The sequence below is a fragment of the Leopardus geoffroyi genome, chromosome B4, assembly GCF_018350155.1.
Source record: "Leopardus geoffroyi isolate Oge1 chromosome B4, O.geoffroyi_Oge1_pat1.0, whole genome shotgun sequence".
Taxonomy (NCBI): domain Eukaryota; kingdom Metazoa; phylum Chordata; class Mammalia; order Carnivora; family Felidae; genus Leopardus; species Leopardus geoffroyi.
Genome location: NC_059341.1, coordinates 102,932,462 through 102,953,571, shown reverse-complemented (window position 1 = coordinate 102,953,571; position 21,110 = coordinate 102,932,462). Strand labels below are relative to the sequence as shown.

Genomic DNA, 21,110 nt, shown 5'->3' with positions numbered 1-21,110 from the left:
GGGCTACATGAAAATCAGGCAAAATTACATATAATTTTTCAAGCTGTATAGAAATATCCCTCCTTTTTGTTTTCTTTTAATTTCTCTTACTCTCCAAAGTGCTTTTGTAAAGAAAAACACAAGGATGTTGGGAAAGAAAACTAGATTAGTGTAAAATTTCCAGACTACATACAATTGTTTTTGGATGAATACTTTTTGAAATGCTTTCCTTTGTTGATTTTGATAGAATCTGTAAGGAGAAATTCGGCATCCAAATAAACCTGAAGCGTGCTGACCATAAATCAGTTTCAAAAACTATTCAAGCAACCAAATTATAAAACTAACCTATAAAACCAAGTATCCTTACATTTATACTCAAAAGTTAAATAGCAGTAGATTAAAAATCTCCAATATATTTAGAATTAAAAGTTCTAAAGCAATATAAAGAATACATTATCAAGTCCTTTACCTAGAATGTGCCTATTAATATGAAGGAGATGTGAGGAATGTGAACAGATCTCTCCATCCCTGGATGAGTGCTTTCTTGGATACCAAGATAGAGTCATCATTTCTCCTTCTATGTAACATCAAAACAACTAGTAAACCAGAAGGATTAATCTAGTCAGTCTCTATACTCAGCCACCACTTTGACAGGGAGCCATTTGGGGAAGATATTATTTTCCTAAAGAATTTTTTTTTCATGTTTTCCATTGCCCATTTGAAGCATAATAACAAAATCATAAAATAACTTATCACTGCAAAAAGTGTCATGTTGTGCCCATATTTCAGAAAACCTTCAGATGTATTACAATAAGCTTTCCAAGTGCAGCTTCAATATTTATCTGTAAATATGTGAGAGTTAGGGAAATACTAAAAAATGTGTCTTTCCAATGTCGGCCAGAATTGTATTAAAAGTTTCATAAAAGATAAATGTCTGTCTTTTTAAAAAAAATTCAAGAGCAGATTTTAACGTTCTCTTCCACAGAACATTACATCATCTCATCCACTACTCTTTTCTATAATTTAAACATGTTTCTCTTCTTTTGAACCTCAGTGTACAATGTTTCTTGGAATGGCATATATTTACTTTAAATTCTTAATTGATGCTTTTTTTTTCTTATTTTAACATCTTGAAATTTGTTTATTCTTTATTTACAAAGTTATTTCACAAACTTTAAATGACTAATTTTGTTGCTCCTTCTATGTTTTTACTTTTGATATTCTTCTTCAATTATGGACTTAAATTTGAACTCAGGTCTCCAGTACAGTGATCATGCCCAGGATTATTCTTGTTATGTTTCCACTTGGATATCTTAGAATAATGCTCATTTTTAACAGCATTTCATTATTGCCTACTAATAAGATATTGTGAACTAAAAACTTCATCTAATTTTCTACATATTTGATAAAGAATTTTAATTCACTATTATACAGTGTCTTTCTTTCATGAATATGTTTAGTGTTTTTTTCTATTAACTTCATTCCTTTATTGTTTCCTAATTTATGCTCATCTTAATATTAGCTTCAAGAATTAAATAGAACAGAACTAATATAATAGTCATATATCACTGTCTTGCTCGGAAGCTCTGAATTTTTAATTATCTTGACACATCTGTCCAGGACATAAGAAAACATCACAGGTATATAAAGGACTACAATTGATTTGTAAATTTCTATCCAATTTAAGAGGTAGAAAAATTATTTATGCACATTTGTCTTGATAGTTGCTCTTTTTCTAGGAGCTCGTAAGTTTTTGTGCTGGGTAAAGGCACAGTCTTGCTAAACTACTTATTATTCCATGTCCTTCTGTCTTCTTCACGGAATCACTTGTTTCAATATGGAGATGTTGTAAATGATCATAAGTAGTTTGGTAAGAACTTACTTCAATTATCCCAACAATCTTTTCTACTACTTCTATCTCAGGTTTCCTGTTTTTATTAAGTGTGCTGGGCACAGAGATGGCATAAAGTCTAGCCACTAATTTATAAAATTTTCACATTATTCTGGAATATTTGAACAAATTTGGCATTTACGTATGTATATATCTAAATGGCTGTGCATTTAAAAAAATGTTTATTTTGAGAGTGAGTGTGAGTGGGGGAGGGGCAGAGAGTGAGGGAAAGAGAGAATCCCAAGCAGTCTCCTTGCTGTCAGCACAGAGCCCGAGGCGCGTCTCGATCTCATGAACCGTGAGATTATGACAAGAGTCGGAGTCCCAACCGACTGAGCCACCCAGGTGCCCCTGGATGTATATTTTGGAATGTACTGGGCTGCATCTAATGACAGTTCAAGAACTAGAAGGATAAACCTAGGAGAACATACGGATTTCACATGTGAAATTGGTGTTAGGAGAAATGGCAATGCTGTTGCTCACAAAACAAAAAAGGGTAAATGATCAGGATGGTGCCCAGTTTCTACATTTCAGGCCATTTAACTCGCTGTCAAAAGGGCACCTCTCTGGTGCCATTAAATTTTCAAGCCTTTGATATATAAGGATATGCTGGCAATGAATTTGGTCTTTAACAATATTCCATTGATGATGTCTTCTGGTTTAGTGACTTCTAGAATAACCGAGTTTTCATAGCTAAAACATGTACAGCCAGGGTTTCACCAAAATGCAGGGAATATGTACTTTGTTACTCAAAGTATTTTATGAGTGCTGACCTTTAGCCATTTCCTGGGAATGCATTTATTTTACTCTTGAAAGAATAGTTTATGTAAGTGTGGAATTTGAGTTTGCTAGTTATTTTCCTTCAACACTTGAAATTCTTTTTTCATTGTTTTTGATTTTCATTGCTTTTTTATATGCTGTCTGTTCTTATTGATTTTGAAGGTTTTGCATTATTTTTGGTATTCTGTAGCTTTGTTACAGTATCTGTGTATGAATTTATCTGGTTTGTGGCTGGGGATGATTCTTTATACGGTATTCATATCTTTCCTCAAATACAGAAAATTCTCGGCTATTATCTTACAGTTAACCATCTATAATTCCTAGTAGAACAGCGGTGTACTTCTTCATTTTATTCCTTCATGTCTCTTAACCTTTCCATACCTTAACACTCTGTGCTCATTCATGAAAATTTCTTCACATATAATTTATAGCCATTAATATTCTCTAAGGCCATTTCTCTTTTCTTCCTAAAAGTTTTTGTTAAGTTTTTAAATTTGAAAGCTATATTTTTCTTTTTTAGTTCTTTTTCAAATTTGCTAATTTATTTTTATAAAGTCCTCCTGTTGGTTTCTATTTCTTCCTTTTTTTCTTCACAATCATTTTCCAAAATTTTAGGATTCTAGCTTGTGGTGCCTGCTTATTCTTTGTTAGGTTGAACAGTTCTCATGGCGGGGCGTGCTTATCATTATTTGTTTAATTGTAAATCATTTTCAGAGTTGTTTTTTTTTAATTTGTTTTTAATGTCTGTTTATTTTTGAGAGAGAGGAAGACACAGAGTGTGAAAGGGGGAGGGACACAGAGAGAGAGGGAGACACAGAATCCAAAGCAGGCTCCAGGCTCCGAGCTGTCATCACAGAGCTGGATGCAGGGCTCAAACTCATGAACTGTGAGACCGAGACCTGAGCCAAAGTTGACGGCTTAACTGACTGAGCCACCTAGGTGCCCTAGGGTTTTGTTTTTTGTTTTTGTTTTTTTTTTAATTAAGGGGTCCTGTGTGCTCTGGCTCAGATATGTTTCTATACAAAATTGTTGGTTTCCATTACTTTATGTACAATTTTGAGGGACTCCTGCACTGTGAATATAAATTTAAATCCCATACTGGTATATGCCACAGCCGGGTGTTTTGATTTGTCACAGCTGAGCTACTTCCCACCCCCACCCCCCGTCATCTAGATTCCTAGGCAGACAAACTCTACTCACTTCCCTGGATCAGTGGGTACAGTTTTCTTGCTGCTTCATCAAAGAGTAGGACGCTCTTCTTGCGTCTTGAATGTATGTGAGATTTTCAGTTTCAGATCTTTAATCAATCATTAGAGTCTTGATAAGGCACCCACCTCTCCCTGTTCAGTCATGACATCGGCTCTTAGTATTTCTGCTTTGTATTCTGCTTTTGAGTTTCCCTTTTTTGACCCTTGAGGATTTTTAAATTTTGTGCTGATCTATATGTTTAGAAATATTTACAATAAGTTATGTATATATGAATAGGAGTGGTGGGTGTTTCATCTCAGTTCACCAGAATTGTTGATACAAATTGTGATCAGTGATTAATCTAGATGCATGTAGTAAAATTACACAATGCTTCAGGTAGTTATGTGTGAATTTTACAGTGTTGGGAAATGGACAGCTTTCCAGAGTTCATTACCATAGCATCCGAAATAATTTTCTAGCCCTCATCATATCCCTGTGTTGTTTCACATTCTTACTGGGTTTTTGAAAATATTCTTCCATCTATTTTAGACATTTCTTACTCTGGTTCTGTTTCTCTATAGGATTATATCAAGTTCTGTCCCATGTTCATGTGAACTAGATAGTATTCTTCTGGGTATATGTTCAAAGTATGCTTAGCTGCACATAAGTGGTTAAATGTAGGGCAAAATGATTCTTTAAATGCCTAACAATTGGGAAAAATATATTCAAATAAAAATGAATCAACACTAAATAAAGCACTGAATGCCACAAAAATTTTACTTTTATTAAATTACAATACAAAGTATTTAACTTCTCCATGAAATATTTTATTAGGTGGAAATAAGTATCAGCATAAGCAAATGTAAAAATAATTTGTATTATTAAAGTGGCTCTCTAATTCTATGTTGTTTTTAAATGTTACTTATTTTTTTAATGTTAATTTTTTTTTTGAGAGACGGTGTACAAATGGAGGAGGGACAGAGAGAAAATCCCAAGCAGGCTCCACACTGTCAGTGCAGAGCCCGACATGGGGATTGATCCCATGGATCACAGATCATGACCTGATCAGAAATCAAGAGTCAGACACTGAACCAGCTGTGCCACCCAGGTGCCCCAATGTTATTAGTTTATTTTTAAGTGATAATTAATTTAAGGGAAATTATTAACTAATATCCAATTTCTAAAATGTTTTCAGGATATTGGTTTAATTTCTTATATTAAAAATATATACATTCTTAAAGTTACCATGTATTTTCTTATCTATTTTCTGCTTTAGATCCAGTATCTTTGATTAAATCATTTTCTTTTCTATTACCACAGTGAATTCTCTGGAGTCTATTGTTGTTTTTATATGCATATAATCCTTATTGAATTCAAAAGTGGCTAGTCTAACTTAATCCATACCAAAGTCACTTTGCCAGGAAGAACAATGGAGCAAAAAGATTTATTCTGATGTGTCCCAGAATAGGACACTCAGTCACTAGAAAATATAATTAAGAAAAATCTCAGAATCAGAAAAGATATTTTTTTGTGAATTGAGTTGTAGGGTATTTGATTCCATAGTGGCCACACTGTAGCCATCCTGTCACTATTTGGGCCCAGCTATCTGGATTAGATTTCTCAGGCAATACAGCTTGATCTAATATGTAAATTTAGGCATTCCCTTGTCCTTTCCATTTTAGGAAATGTAAAGCCTTAAAAGAGTTAAAATAAATGGATCAGATTTTTTTTTTTTTTTTTTTTTTTTTTTAGTGCACAGTTGAAAACAGTAAGAATCAGTAAGATTAAATAAAATAAAGAGTAGGATCATTGGAAAAAATGTACAGAAAAATATTATTTGAGTTACAGGATAACCAATATTTTAGTGCGTCTGAATATTTGTGCATTTATTCTTTGATAAGGGTCTGCCTCTTCACTAACGTGGAATCACCATGAGAACAGAAACCTGGACCTAGGGCTTAGAAAAGTGACTGGCATAAGAAATGCTTAAAAAAAATCACTGTTGGATAAATAAGTGGATGAACTCGGGCTCCATGGTAGACAAGGTTTTTTGGGCCAAGGGAGAGTAGAAGACAAAGACATATTAATTGAAAAGTGTAGAGACCATCAAACAAGTTTATACATGAAGATAATAGATTATGTTATAGCACTGGTCAAGCAGTTTTGAAGTATCACTTCAAGAGGGAAAGGGGGAGAAAAGCACTTGGGAAATACACACAGGGTTGGGTAGTGATATCATTGGCATCTTATTCAGCTCAGGTTTTCATAACAGTTTTTGAAAGATGTAAAATAGCGATTGAGATAACTCAACACAGGCATAGGCAGTCCTAAGACTGGCCTTTGAATGTTGTCAATGCTCCCTCTTATCCTTTGTTCTTGTTTCTTGAGAATGGAATGGAAAGGGGAGGTTACTTTACATTTAAAAACCCCTTTAATAAACTTTCTTCAACGGAAAAGAAACTATTTCCTCCCCCTGCCCCGCCTCCCCCAGTGGAATATTCAGAGTGAAGAGAGATTTGAGGAACCTACATGATGAATTCTCTTATGCTTCAATGTAAATAGTAATAATAGTAGAGATTCTGGAAACTTTTCTTTTAGACAGTTTCTGAAAATTTGAATGGATGAAGAATTATAGGCCTTTTTTCCAGGATAGCTTTCTAATTTTTTTCTTCTTATACTGCAAATTAGCCTAGTAGTGAGGTTTAGATCAAATAATTTTGAAATTATTATTTTTTCTTTAAATGGAGAATTTTAGCCATGAGAAAATATTCTGCTTTCCACCTCCAACAGTTGTTCTTTTGGTTAAATGGAAGTAAAGGGGATTCTACATTGGGGGCCGCTGAGATGTCCTTGACATACAAAGAATACAGACAAATACACCCTCATTTGGGCCTTCTTCCCTGGATTATTCATACTCCTGGTCCTCCATCCCCAGGTACAGTAGCTGCCTATTCTCTCAAACCATTCAAATTTAGTGAATAAAAAAATAAAGACAAATAGTAAAATATAAAGTACTAAAATTCAACTAGAACAAAATATTCTTTAGAGTCTAATATCTAGGCTAAAGGTAGCTAATACACAGTGAGCATACAATAAATATTTGGTGAATTAAAGAAATAAATGCAGCACAACAATAAATTGGGTCCACTTGGTGCTGAACTGTTTGAAAGACACAGAGGGTAGACTTCCTTAGAAAGCGGAGTTCAGTAAAGCCTTGAGTAGTAGATTGAGTAATTCAGAGGAAAAGTCATTGGTAGAAGGCTGTGAGCCTCACCAGTTCTCTCTTCCCACCATTTTTCTTCCAGCCCTCTGAATTGAGGATTCATGCTCTTTGTCTTTGCTTAAACACTGCCTCTGTTCATCTGCTTTCTAAATGAATGTATATGTCTGTATTCATTTAAAATAATTGAATACACCTGTTCCCCTGAGTTACAAACATAACCACGAATGACTATCCTTTCTACTCAATAGCTGCTTAGGGACCCATACTTGAGACCATTTTGCCTCTCATGCTCTAGCTCTACCCAGCATTTCTTCCCTCCATCACCTTTTTCCCTGTTTCAGGAGAATGAGGCTCATGTCGTCACCATTTTTTCTGTGTTTTAGAAAAAACCCTACCTTCTCTTTCAACAGTCAAATTTGCTTTCCTTTGGAGCTGTTACTCAAAGTAAACAAGATTTTCAAAACTATATTATTGAATTGGTTTAATGTTTTGGAATCATAGCATATTGTTTTGTTTCCTACTATTTTTCACTTCAAAGCTCTATTTTTACAAATCATGATTTGACTATAATTTTGTGGTGTTCAAAAAAATTAAATCTGAACATCTAACAACATTTATCACATTGTTTTTGTGTGAAAATGCTGTTAGAGTCCTAAATATTTAACTCACAAATTAAGGTTTTGAAGCACAATCTTATTGATGTTAGTGTCTGCTTAAGTTGTAAATGTGATCTTTAAAACTACCTGAAAACCAGCGTGCCAGGTGGCTCAGTGAGTTAAGCATCCAACTCTTGACTTCAGCTCAGGTCATGATCTCATGGTTGGTAGGTTTGAGCCCTGCATCGGGCTCTGCATTGGGCTTGACACAGTGTGGCACCTGCTTGGGATTCTCTCCCCGCTCTCTCTCAAAATAAATAAATAAATAAACTTAAAATCTAGCTGAAAACCAAGAATTATTTATAAAAGGATTCTTATGAATTTGGGAAACAAATTATCCAATCATTTTGGACACATTTGTAAACTAAGTTTACCTGAAAGATTTTGAGAGAACTGAAAGCTCACCTAATGTTTATGACTTTTTTTTTTCTTTTAGACCCTTGTCTCAGTGGAATCTATGGTGTAGGAACAAAGAATTAATTTCATTGCTCAAACACTCTCTGTCCTTCTCCTACTGGTTCTACTGTTGCTTTCTGCTCTCATCCAATGGCAGACGTAACCATAAGCTGTCTCTTTTCATGGCTCAGAAGACAATTCTTTGTCCTCAACTCCCACTTAAGTGTATAAAGTTGGCAAACAAGGTATGCTTTGTTTCCACTAAAAAAAAAAGCATGAGAAAATTCTCTTATTAAAATGAGACATCATAGAAATGTTCACTTATGAATGGGAACCCTCAACCCAAAAGGTTTGACTTATTTGCATCAATACATTGTATTTTCAAACTTCAACACCCATAGGAGTTGGCTCAATGGAAACCATAACAAAAGTACATGTTGGAATTCTTAACAAAGTGGTGCTTATTAAACATATCCAATGGTGAAAGAATAACTTGCTACTCAGAAAGCTTTGTGAGACTGAAGATTCAAATGAGAAAATAATGATTGTACAAATTATGAATTTAATACTTTTTACTATTATACACTTATTAGCAACTTTGGAAAGCTTTTAAATTAATAGACATTCATATCCTTGACATCCCTAACACTGATTTTTAAATTTCAATATATTTAATATACATATGAAAGAGGAAATAAACAGTCTAAAATTCCTTGTACAGTCTCAGTAAATATAAATATGTAGGAAACAATTTCAATGTTTTATTTTTGATATCAATTCTATTTTTGACATCATTTTTATAATGGTTTCCTTTTAGCTGTTTCCTTGCTTTCAAATTGTAGAGGTTCTTAAACTTTGGAGTTGATTGGAATCATCTGATATATATATATATTTAAAATGCTGGTTCTAGAGCCTGCTCCCAAAGATTTTTATTTAAGTCTTCCATGGAACCCAGAAATAAATGTTTCTGTAGGTTGGCTTCAGGTTATATTTTGAGATGTTTCTCAAACTAATTGTTCATAGAAGGCATTAAGGAAAATAAAACAACTGTTTTATAAACTGTATGGTAAGAATCATGCTGCCAGAAAATCAGCAAATGTCCTTCAAAGTTATTGAAATAACCATTATACGTTCGCACTGTGACAATTATTTCCCAGGAAACTGAAGTACTTGTGATTTTGGATATATACCTTTTCAGAGCCACTTTAAGAGTCCATGTAAAGAAATTATGGGAATTAGAAAAAAAGTATGTTTGAACAGTAACAGCTGTAATCCTACCCTGAAGTTTCATACTGTATGAGAGACAGGACAAACTTTTAGTATTGACTCAGTTCATTCTGAAAAGGTGAAGGTCTTATGATTTATTTAATAAGTCCATGAGTTTATAAGAGGTGGTTTGCTCCTGTGTAATTTTAGTATTGGTGACCTATTGTAACCAACTTCCTGAGGAAAAATGAGTACAGAGGCAATATCTTGAGTGAAATAAAGTCCTGAAGACACAGTCTCCTACTCTGACATCCATTCTCTTGTATTTGATGATAATAATAGGAAAGGCAATTCTTGAGGAATCCAGAACTTCAGTAATACGGGCCTCCAAACAATGACTAGTGAGATAATTTAATCACTCCAATTTACTTCACAGATTTGTGTTTATGCCTAGTGACAGTGTGTTAGAAATGACTTAGACCAAAGAAGCACTGTGATTGGTTAATGAAGAGTCTAAGAATGATAATTGAATTTGATGGAATTCATTAGTTAAGACATTCAAGCATATATTTTACAACCCCGATTATGTACTCTAACATATGTAATAGTCACAATGTGATACATGTACTTCGTTGTTGAACTAGGCACATATGAAAGAGGAAGACATAATATGGCGCAAAGAAATGTCAGCCTGACACAAATCTTGCCTCCACTCTCATCCCCCTCCCCAATACTCTTGCTGAAATATCATCTGTACAGCAAGGCACAAAAGCACAGAGGCAGATGCCACGGCATATTCTTTCAGAATGCAAGGCTGCTCAAGATCATCTACAGATAATGAACCATGACAACTGCAGATTGGATGAGGTACAAAATGAAAGGGAGAGAAAGCACACATGTTATATAAGGGGCCAGTGCCCCCTCAAGTAAACTCGCACTTGAAGGGCATGAGTACTAGTAATAATTCCCACAGATGTGAAAAACACTAATATTTCCTTTAATATCCCGGGACACTTTTTAAGGGAAAAACCCCTGAATCCCCTACACAAATGTGTTTTCCCCCCTCACCTGTCACGAGATATGCACAGGGATAGAGGGATACATCAACAAAACCTATCAAAGTTTCTGTTTTTTCCATATACCTTAATCAGGCAGTTGTAACACAATGTTGAGGAGTGAAGCAAGAGGTAAATGGACAGCCTTCCAATCTCAATGCCGGCGTTTGTCACTCCAGCTCTTCCTGGGTCTCGTTTTTCTGTTTTCCTTTGAGAGAGAAAATAATAGAAATAATCCATGAAAATGCTGGCCTGCAACTCTGCACTTGCCTTTACTCCTGATCGGGGACGTAGACTTGTGCTTATGTAGCTCATTCATTATTCACGCTCTGCTCTGGCTTCCTCAGTTCCTGCTTGTGCTAGGGGCTCCAGGCTAAGAACCAATAAGTATGAATCATGCTGACATAAAGAAAAATCTAGAAGAATAAATGTTTCAAGAAAGCAAGGTTTTTTGTTGTTGTTGTTTTTTGTTTTTTGTTTTTTGTTTTTTTGCATTTCTTCTGACACATTCTCTTCAGTGGCATTGGTCTATTGAGGAGAAATAGCTTGGGCTGCCACTGAGGAGCCCAGTGGAATTACCAACCGCAGGGAATTATCTCTAAGCAATTCACACTTTGTTTTGCTAACAAGACGCCTTGTTAGGATACTGGAGTGCTATCCTTCTCTGGCAATGTTCCCCCACCTTTCAGAATTATTGAAAAGCTAACTGAATCTATTTTGATTTGTGAATCTCTTTGTAAGCACCAGCAGCTGCAGCAGTGCTAATAAAAAGGGAAAGCATTGCTATTTACCTAGGAAGGACACTGAAATACTGCACATACAAAAGCAACCAGGATGTGGCAGAGCTCTATGCGATATTTTAATAGTTCCCTTCCTTCCTTGCTTTGTTCTTTCCTCCCTCCCTTTCAACCCTCTTTCCCTCCATTTCCTGTTCTCTTTCATACACTTCTCATGCATTTGTCTATTCTTTGACATAGAGCAACCTATTATATTTCAGGTCATTAAATAATGACTTTAGAATATGAGATCTCAAAATACTTAGCGAAGGAGCATAATCCTTTCACATCCATAGAGACACAAGTAGGGAGACTTTGTTATCAGCTGGATCTTCTGGTACCAATTAAGAAGGGAGCCTTTGCAGATTCCAGTGACTGTGATAACCAGTCAGACCATTCTGCTCCCTTTACAGTTTGGGTTTTAATTCTCCAGAGGAAGCTAACATGGCAACACCCTGTTATTTGAGGATTCAAGTTTTCCTACTACAAGAGAAATGAATACACAATCCCCTGCAGCTTTCATTATATTCTGAATAGAATTTTATAGTTCCTCAGCAGTTATTAAGGAGTCCTATTTGCCAACTAATGGACCTGAATGGTTCTGGCATAAATCCACGCAAGAAAATCTTCTGAAGGTTTATTGGGCTTGGGAAAACCTTTAGTCCTTGGTTTGAAGGAATAGATGCTGCATCAGAGAGCATTATTTCCTGAGTGGCTTCTGAGCTCCATTTTGCCTGGCCAGGATAGACAACAGAGTGTGTATTCCAGCTCAGGAGGTTTCTAATATAAGTACTTATTTATTATCTGTGATTTAATGAATATTAATTGAGCATTTAATATGAACTTTATTTTTTGGTCAGGTCTTAGGATAAAAAAAAAAGATAGTTCCTTGCCTTTGAAAGAGTTAGACAAATTCGGAAATAAAACAATTTATCATTATCTAAATTGATAAGAACCACAATGGAGATTTAGAATATGCTAGGTGCTAAAGAAGGATTCTTTCCATTCTCAAGGAGAATTCTAATTTTTCATGTAGGAAATATTCCTAACACTGTGTGTTTATCTTAATATGTGTGTGTGCCCTTTAGAGTGCTAGGCATGAGGTGATCAAACAGTCAAGTCCTGGAATTGTTTAATGATTTACACAACTGTGGCTTTTCATAACTGGATCTTTTTTCAACAATGATTCCAAGAAAAAAAAATTTGCCCACTAGAAAGCATTGAAAACCTTTCTCCCATAGCTACAGATCCCAGAAAGTATCTGATTCCTTAGAAAACATGGCCACCAGAGTCATTTGCTACATGTTGGAGAGCACACATGAGTTAGCAATATACACCCACTCTGGAAGCCAAATAGCAAAGATTAAAAACCATCTGTCATTGAGACTCTGAGCCTGCAAGCAAGCAAGCAAGCAGTAGACTTCCAGCAGAGTCTGGGGCCAGAACAGTGTGTGACACAAATTTAAAAACACGAGATTTGACCAGAACCATTTTTTCAGTCACAGGGTTTCAAAGGTATTACCAACCCTCACCAGAACCCACTTTGCCACGTGTTGTAAACCAGAGCTATTTCTTACGGCAATTCATTCTTCCTCTCACACTTATCTAAGTGCTCATTTTGTGGCAAACAGGGTGCAAAGACACCGAAAGTAAGTTGGCAAAGGAGAGAAGCAGCTGTGCCTAGGCCCCCCCCCCACCCCCGCCGCCTCACCCCGTGGAGCCCATAGGCTAATCAAGGAGACAGATGATAAATACACAAGGTGCATATGTCATTGCATAATTGGAATTGTAGTAAGTTCCTAAAAGGACAGGTAAAGTTGCTAGGCAAGTGACAGCCAGGAGTCTCATCCGGAATTGGCTTCCATGCAGAAATCACATTTAAGGATTAGCTGGATTTGGAGGTGGAGTGGGGTAAAGGGGTAGACTCCAGGTGGAACAATATGTGTGTTAAGTCCTGAGGCAGAAAGGAACTTCTCATGTTTGAGAACAGAAAGAGGTCAATGTGGTTGTAATAGAGTGGGCATAGAGAAGCATGGAGGGTGTTAAAGCTGGAGGCAGGTATGGGAACCATGAGAAGCCACTGAAAGATCTAATCCTTTTAGTTCCTGTTCAATAATAGAATAGGGTAGATGGGGATATTTATCATGATTTAAAACAATCTACCTAGCCTCAGAAGTAAAATTTATCATTTTGACTTAGGAATTACTTTTCTGGCTCACTGATGTTAAGTAGGGTGATTTATTTTCTTTTAAATAATCCTGTATTTTCCTTCCTAGTACTTATTACTATACATATATGCTTGCTTGTTTCCTTCTCTTGCCACCACACCTCGTCAAGAATCTCGGAGAGCTACAGCTTTATTTATTTTTTCACTTTGGTTCACTGATAAGTATCTAAGGCCTGGAACATCATCTGGTATAGAATGTGTAGATGAATGGATAATGCTGAACATTGCCTCCCAGATGCTGGCAATCAGCAATCATTTAGTTACTTTCACATGAGGTCACCTTCGCATGGTAACACCATGTGCTCTTGGTCATCTGTCATTAAAAACAGTCTTTAGAGTTGTTGTAACTTATGGGAAAGGTCTAAATAAAACCCATTTGGGTAAAGCAAATGTATGAAAAATAAAAGGTGAGGAGGTTAACATGAAAGCATAACACATTGTCCTAACTAATATACATCTCTTAGACTATAGTTTGGTCATTATAGACTAAGATCCAATCATTTTTCAGCAAACTATTTTCATAGAACTATAGATTCTTTGGTTATTATCGATTTAGAGATGGATACAGACTCTCTTACACTCTATATTTGGCAGAGGAACTTAGTGCACTATACCATAAAGCAAATATATGTACTTTAAATTTTGTAATATTAAGAGATTAAAATATATATATATATATATATATATTTTTTTTAATGTTTATTTTTGAGAGAGAGAGAGACAGGGAGCATGTGAAGGGGAGGGGCAGAGAGACAGAATCCCAAGGAGGTCTGTGCTGTCAGTGCAGAGTCCAACCTGGGGCTTGACCTCACGAGCCGTGATATCATGACCTGAGTTGAAATCAAGAGTTGGACGTTCAACCGACTGAGACACCTAGATGCCCCAAAGATTATATTCTTATGGCACAGGTATAAATTAATAAAAGTTTGTAGACAGGCAAGTTATGAATTTTAATGGACTGTTTCTGCAGAGTGAGAGGTTTCTTAATGTAGCAATTATTTTCTTCTATTGAACATATGTACTATAAATTTTACTGGGTTAGATATAAATTGCCTTAATATACCAAACATCTTAAATAATCTAGAGGAACATGCTTAAGATACGGTTGTCTAAGAAAACCTGCCAAAGTTATTTGCTTATGATGACCTTAATTTTGACTTATGTATTTTCATTTTTTTTGCAGTATAATTTTTGAAAGGCTAATTTGAGTCTTGCTTTAATATGGAATATTAACTTTATAATAGTCAATGTAGGTTCAAAGGTTCAGTAAACCTTTGTAAAGAAAATATAAAAGATTTGTTTATGATGCATTCATTACCTTGGGTTTTTGACCTTACGTATACGCAAATCACAGACCACATACCAGTAAGTTACCCAAAACCTAAAAATTTAAAAGATAATGACATTCAAATATCCCTTGTGCCAAGATGCCCGAGAGAATATTTGCTAGAAGAATCCTGTCTACAATGGACAAAGGCAAAAAGTAGGGGATAAAGTATCACAGATAGGCTTTTACTTGGCACCGTTCAAGTGAAAAAATTTTTTTCCCAGTGAAAACAATAATTTAGGTGAAAATGTTTGCAAATTGTGTTTGAAATATAGAATTCAAGCATACTTTAGGGATTATGTGGTTCTTGGTTTCATTACCTATTGGTGGAGACTACAGGCCCAAGAAGTCTGCAAACTCCCTAAAATACTAGGTAAGACTATATTTATGTACTTGTTCATTTATGCCAGATTCTCACAAGAAGTCAGTAATTCCCCCCCTAAAAATATTCGGCACTGGAAATTCACTTGCCCAGGCAAGCTTATTAGTAGCATAGCGGAAGCTGCCACTCATGTCTTGATTCTCAATCCAAGGAGGGAAAAGTGCCTTTTTCATCATAGACTTCATATTTCCTTGTTATAACACATGATCCAAGTCAAGCCAACATGGCACTTGACTTTTCTCTAGGAATATAGAGTTAAAACAGCTTACAAGACTTAAACAAGTATTTGCTCTATTGTTAGAATGTGTTTGCTTTTTGGTAAAAATGGCAGGGAGAAGTCCTTGTACCATATTCATCAATCCGAGATGAAAGCCACAAAAATTTTTATGTAATTTTTTTCTTTTGAATCAATCAGAAAAAGTGAGTTTCAACCCCTGGCTGTCTTGTTCGATTCAATCCGCAAAACAATGCCCTCTACTTTCATCTTTTTTTTTTTTTTCTTGAAGTCTCAACATAGAATACACTATGAATTTTAACAACCTGTTTTTGTTCAACTGATTGCCTTCAGTTTCTCTATGCGACAAATGAAGATATATTTGCAAATATATATATATATATATATATATATATATTCAAGTTTTATTTTAAAATATTCAAGAGGTTTGGACTGCTTTATAAGATAAATTTAGTTACGAAAGGAATCTAAAGATCTGCTAAAACTAGCCAACATGCATATGATCCACTGACAATTGTTAGTGGTATATTAATTTCCAGATACCTAATAAGAGCAAAAATAGTAACAGTTGACCACTGTGGACATATAGGTGAACTCTGCTCTGAAGTGAAGGTAAAAGTTGGGAGAATAGATTTAGGAAAAAGCACATGGCCTGGAAGGTATATGTTAAAAATGCATTACTAAATACAAATATAGGTGTGTGTGAGAGAGAGGGAGAGAGGTACATATACGTATAAGGCTGTATGTGTATACACAAAAAGCATTTTAGGAGATTAAAGCCAAAGTAATTAATTCTACAGCATTTAGTCACAGTCTCAATTTAGCAATAATTCTTGGATTGAATAAACAGAGAGATTAAAAATGTACTCTGCACAGCAATCAATTGCTCCAGTTCCAGCAGACTCTCTGATATGTATGAGTGGAGCGGGGAAAGAGAACAAACCAGAATTTGTATGCAAGGTTGGAAATCTAGAGATACAAAATGTATAACCAGAAGAACACTGACATATTCTTAAGTTTCCTTTAGTTGCTTGTTTCAAAAGCTACTCTTTTAATAAATTTTTCAATAAGGCATAATCATTAACATTTATGCTGTTTAATAAATTTCAACTTTTAAATAGTTTGAAATAACATTTGCATTGTTATAAATAGCTATCACTACTTTACTATGAATTCAGTTTAAGAAAAAATAAATGGAATCTTTTAAAAAAATTTTTTTTAATGTTTAGAAAGACAGAGACAGAATGGGAGTGGGTTAGGGGCAGAGAGAGAAGGAGACAGGATCTGAAGGAGGCTCCAGGCTCTGAGCTGTCAGCACAGAGCCCGACACGGGGCTTGAACTCAAGAGCTGTGAGATCATGACCTGAGCCGAAGTCGGACGCTCAACTGACTGAGCCATTCAGGCACCCCCTTTCTTGTTCTTTAAAAAAAATTTTTTTGAATGGAATCTTGTATAAAAATTTTTGAGTAATATTTACCGTAAAGGAGTGAATTGATCTTTCAAAGACTTATTTTTGGTTGTCATCAGGTCTGTCGTCAGACAGCTTGAATTCAAATCCAAGCTCTAATACTTCCTAGCCATATTTCTCAATTTCCTTATCTAAAAAAAAAAAAGGATGTAGGGACACGTGGGGCTTCCTCGGTTGAGCATCAACTCTTGATTTCAGCTCAGGTTATGATTCACTGTTGGCCTTGAATTGATTTGGAGGCCCATGTGGGGCTCAGTGCTGACAGCACAGAGCCTGATTGGGATTCTCTGTCTCCCTCTCTCTCTAACCCTCCCCTGCTCACACTCTATTATCTCTTTCTCTCTCAAAATAAATAAATAAACATTTAAAACATTTTAAAAAGGATATAGTAATTCTCCAATATTATTGCTGAGAGGATTGGATAAATAATTCAATTAACATATTAGCACATACTAAGTCCTATTGGGTTAGCTATTGTTAGTGTTACTATCATTATTGATAAAATAATAATAATGTTATTTTATTATTTTGGGAGAGAGAGACAGAGACAGAGAATCTCAAACAGGTTCCACTCTGTCAGTACAGAGCCTGATATGGGGCTCAAACTCCTGAACCTCGAGATCATGACCTGAGCTGAAACCAAGAGTTGGATGTTTAACCAAATGAGCCACCAAATGATCCAGGTACCCCTAAAATTATTCTTTTGAATATGAAGTTAACACAAATTCAGATTTGAAAACACAACACCCTACAGTTTCCCATTCTTAAATGCTGAAATATAATTACGGTATATTGAAGTGTACATCATTGTACTAATTTTTATTTCATATTTTTTATGTACCTGCCATATATTCTTATGTTGCATCTAAGTCTCCTGAGGACAAAAATATCATTAACTTTTCCCTATCTCTTGTCTTCTGTCTCTCCTGTATTTTTTTAAGATTTTATTTATTTGGGAGAGTGAGTGAGTGAGCGAGCGAGGGGCAGGGGAGGGGCAGATAGAAGGAGAAAGAGAGAGAATCCCAATCCACACTGCCAGTACAGAGCCTGACATGGGGCTCAAACCCATGAACTGTGAGATCATGAGCTGAAATCCAGAGTCATCCAAGCACCTCTCTTTTTTCTTTTATAGCAAGACATATTTATTGAGCACCTAGCTTGTGGCAGGCAATTTTGTAGGTCTGAAGTGGAAAGGGCAAGCAAGACAGATAAAACCTCTGCCTTCATGTTGCTTAAGTTCTTGTAAAATTCAATTAAAACTCTGTTGTTCTTTGCTAAATTCAGTATCGATGCCAATGTTAGGAGCACCAAATACAAAAGTAAAGACATAATATTTTAGAAAATGTATTTCAATGCAAGTGATTGCAAAAGATGTAAACTTTCATAACAAAGCAACAAAATCATGAACAATTAACTACAGTAATGAAGGTGGGTATACTGTTGGTAGAATGGCTATATATTATCTTCTGGTAAATTTTAGCTTTTTTTTCATGTAAGTAAGCACTAAATAAATTAGATTAGAAAAGTTTATAGTGGAGCCACAATAAAAGTTTTTTAAATTTATGGAAAGGGCTGTATACTTTGATGAAAAAAGATCTTAACAATAAATTAAATTTTAAGAATTTTTAAAGTGCATTCTATAGTATAATAGTTTATTCTGAACAAAATATTTAGCACATCCTCCATTTTTATGTCCTATTATCAGTGTCAGAAGGATCCATATATGAGAAAACCCAGACACAGCAAGTATAATGCAATAGAATAAGGAAGTCTCTATTGAAATAGCTTGTTCATGTAATAATAACCACAAACTTTGATTCTAAACTTCGTAAATTGCCTATTTTTAAATGATCTATCTTCTATTTATTCTTTGTAAAAAGGTTTTTTAAAAGCTCAATTAATGACTGAACCATTTGTTCATAATACAGATAAAATTTTAGAAAGACTAACACTAAAGAGCTACTTTACTTTCATGATTTTTAAAATATATACATATAAATCAGTGAAATAGGTTTATTATAAAACATCTTAGAACTTTAGGAAATACAATGTAAGAAGATGTGAATAATTACCTAAACTTACTATAGTAGAATATATCTATTTCAGTCTAAAGCTTTGTAATCAATACAGTGTCATGTACAAAGAGATAATATCTCTTGGCTGAGAATCTTGGATAATTAAGTTTATCTAGTGATGTCTTTGATCTTCAAGACTCAGGTTTCTAACATGTGGTTGAAGGCTAGTGGATTGTTTATGAAGTCCTTACTATCCTACGAGGAAGATAACACTATTGTTCCCATTTTACAGATGAGAAAACTCAGAAATAGAATGATTATATAACTTGATCAAAGTCATACTAGTGAGAGGTGGAGTTGGGATTTAAACTCCATCTGTCAGGCTTTTAGGCTAATGCTCAATGATATGACACTGTGCTACATTTGTCAATGTATGGCCAAAAGATAGGAGTACCTACCTAAATTGGCTCATTTTTTATGATACAGCTGAAATAGTACAGGATGGGCATAGTATGTGGGTGATTTATTTTAATTTAGGCAGAGTTTTATACTTTATTTTCCAACACAATATGCCCCAAACTAAAACCAGCTCCCTCAGTCTTGTTTCCTCCATTTCTCATTTGGTCACATGTTCATTCATTTATTCACTTAGGTAGAATTTGTTGACATACAATGGGTTAAACACAAATACCCTTCACTCTTTCTGTAACCAGCCACAAGTCTATCAATTCTTTCTTCTTCATGTTTCTAGTAGCAACTTGCCTTTTTCTCTCCCTTTTGACCATTAATAGATTGAAACCAACTCAGGTCATTATCACTGGATTACACCACCACCTCTGGAATAATCTGCTACCTACAATCTATTCCTACACAGCAATATCAGATTAATTTTCCCAAATACTTGAATATACAACAACCATTATCAGCAGAAAAGGTACCAGTTTAAAGAGCAAAAGACATGGAGTCGAGGGAAACTTAGAAGTTTTCTCCCTGAAGATAAAGTATCCAGTGAAAATGCAAAGCTAAAAATGCAAAACTGATGAATTATGTTACTTCCCCATTCAAAATCTTCAAGGCTCACTTTTTCTCTGAGGCTATGTCTTAGTTCCTTATGCTTAAAAGATTATCTCTTGGACCCTGCCAACTTCTCCAACCTTGTTTCCCCATGCTTCCCCTCAGTTGTTATGTCCTGGTCAAATTGAACTTCTAGAACAAGTCAACCTGTTTCCTTTAATTTTCATGGGACAGCTTCCTTTTCCAATTCTTTACTGTGGTCTCGATGGACTTCCTGGCCTTATCTACCATTCTGTCGTCCTCGGTCTTCTCTAGACACATGGGCCATTCTCTAAATCTTTCCCTGGATATTTGCATGGCTTATTCCCTCAGTTTAGTCTAAGAGCCCCAAATAGACTACTCTTCTGTGGACCTTGAGTTAAAAATCCTACTCTTTATCTATTTTCTACCAGTTTACAAACCAGTTTAATGTTCTTAATACTACACCAAAATTTTAATTCCACCTTAACTATCCTTTTAATCATATGCTCAGCTTTCTCCTCTCCACTGTAATGCTTTAATAGTAAACTTTTCTGCATTTACTTCCATATAGCTTTTAAATCTTTAGCAATCTGGCTTCCCCATTCATTCTACTTGTCATGAACCTCATGACTGTCAAATCCAACATCAGTTCTCCATTTTTGACTTCTCCACATCATTGAGATTGGTGAGGACCATTTTCAGGATATTAAAGCTTTGATTCTGAATTAGTGCACACACTGTGTGTGTGTGTGTGTGTGTGTGTGTGTGTGTGTAGTTCAGTGTTTTATTTACGTCTGTTTCTGCTTACTCTTCCTTTAGCATATCCATGTTTAATTCCAAGGTTTTCTCTTCAGCTCTCCAGTGCTTCTATATTCTAGCACATACTCCAGTATTTTCAAATATGGCTGCTTTGCAGACTATCCCTAGCATTAAATATTTAGCATTGGCTTCTTTACTATACCCTAGACCCAAATTTCCTCCTGATGGCTATCTACTTATAAATGTCCTCCTGGCATTATGAAACCCCCTAGCTGTAAGTGAAATGTTGAGTACTTCCCCACAGCTTTTCTTATTTTGTGTTCCCTAACCCAGTATTTGATAAGAAAATTTAAATTTATATTTGATTCCACCTAATTTCTACTCCTACATCTGATTAAGTGTCACATGTTATGAATTGTTCCCCTGAAACGTCCCTGGTATTCTTTCCCTTCTATTCTATCAGCCCACTAGCTAATACAGGCCCTTATCATGTTATTGCTTATATGTGCTT

The 21,110-nt window shown here is 35.2% G+C and overlaps 1 protein-coding gene across 2 annotated transcripts in view; it reads right to left on the bottom strand.

The window, feature by feature from the left end:
• Positions 1-21,110, bottom strand: part of SYT1 (synaptotagmin 1) — a 554,862-nt gene that overhangs the window by 419,477 nt on the left and 114,275 nt on the right. For both annotated transcript variants that reach the window (XM_045464186.1, XM_045464185.1), the window contains one exon: positions 10,462-10,582. The gene's annotated coding sequence lies outside the window, so the exon portion shown is untranslated. The remainder of the gene's footprint in view (positions 1-10,461; positions 10,583-21,110) is intronic.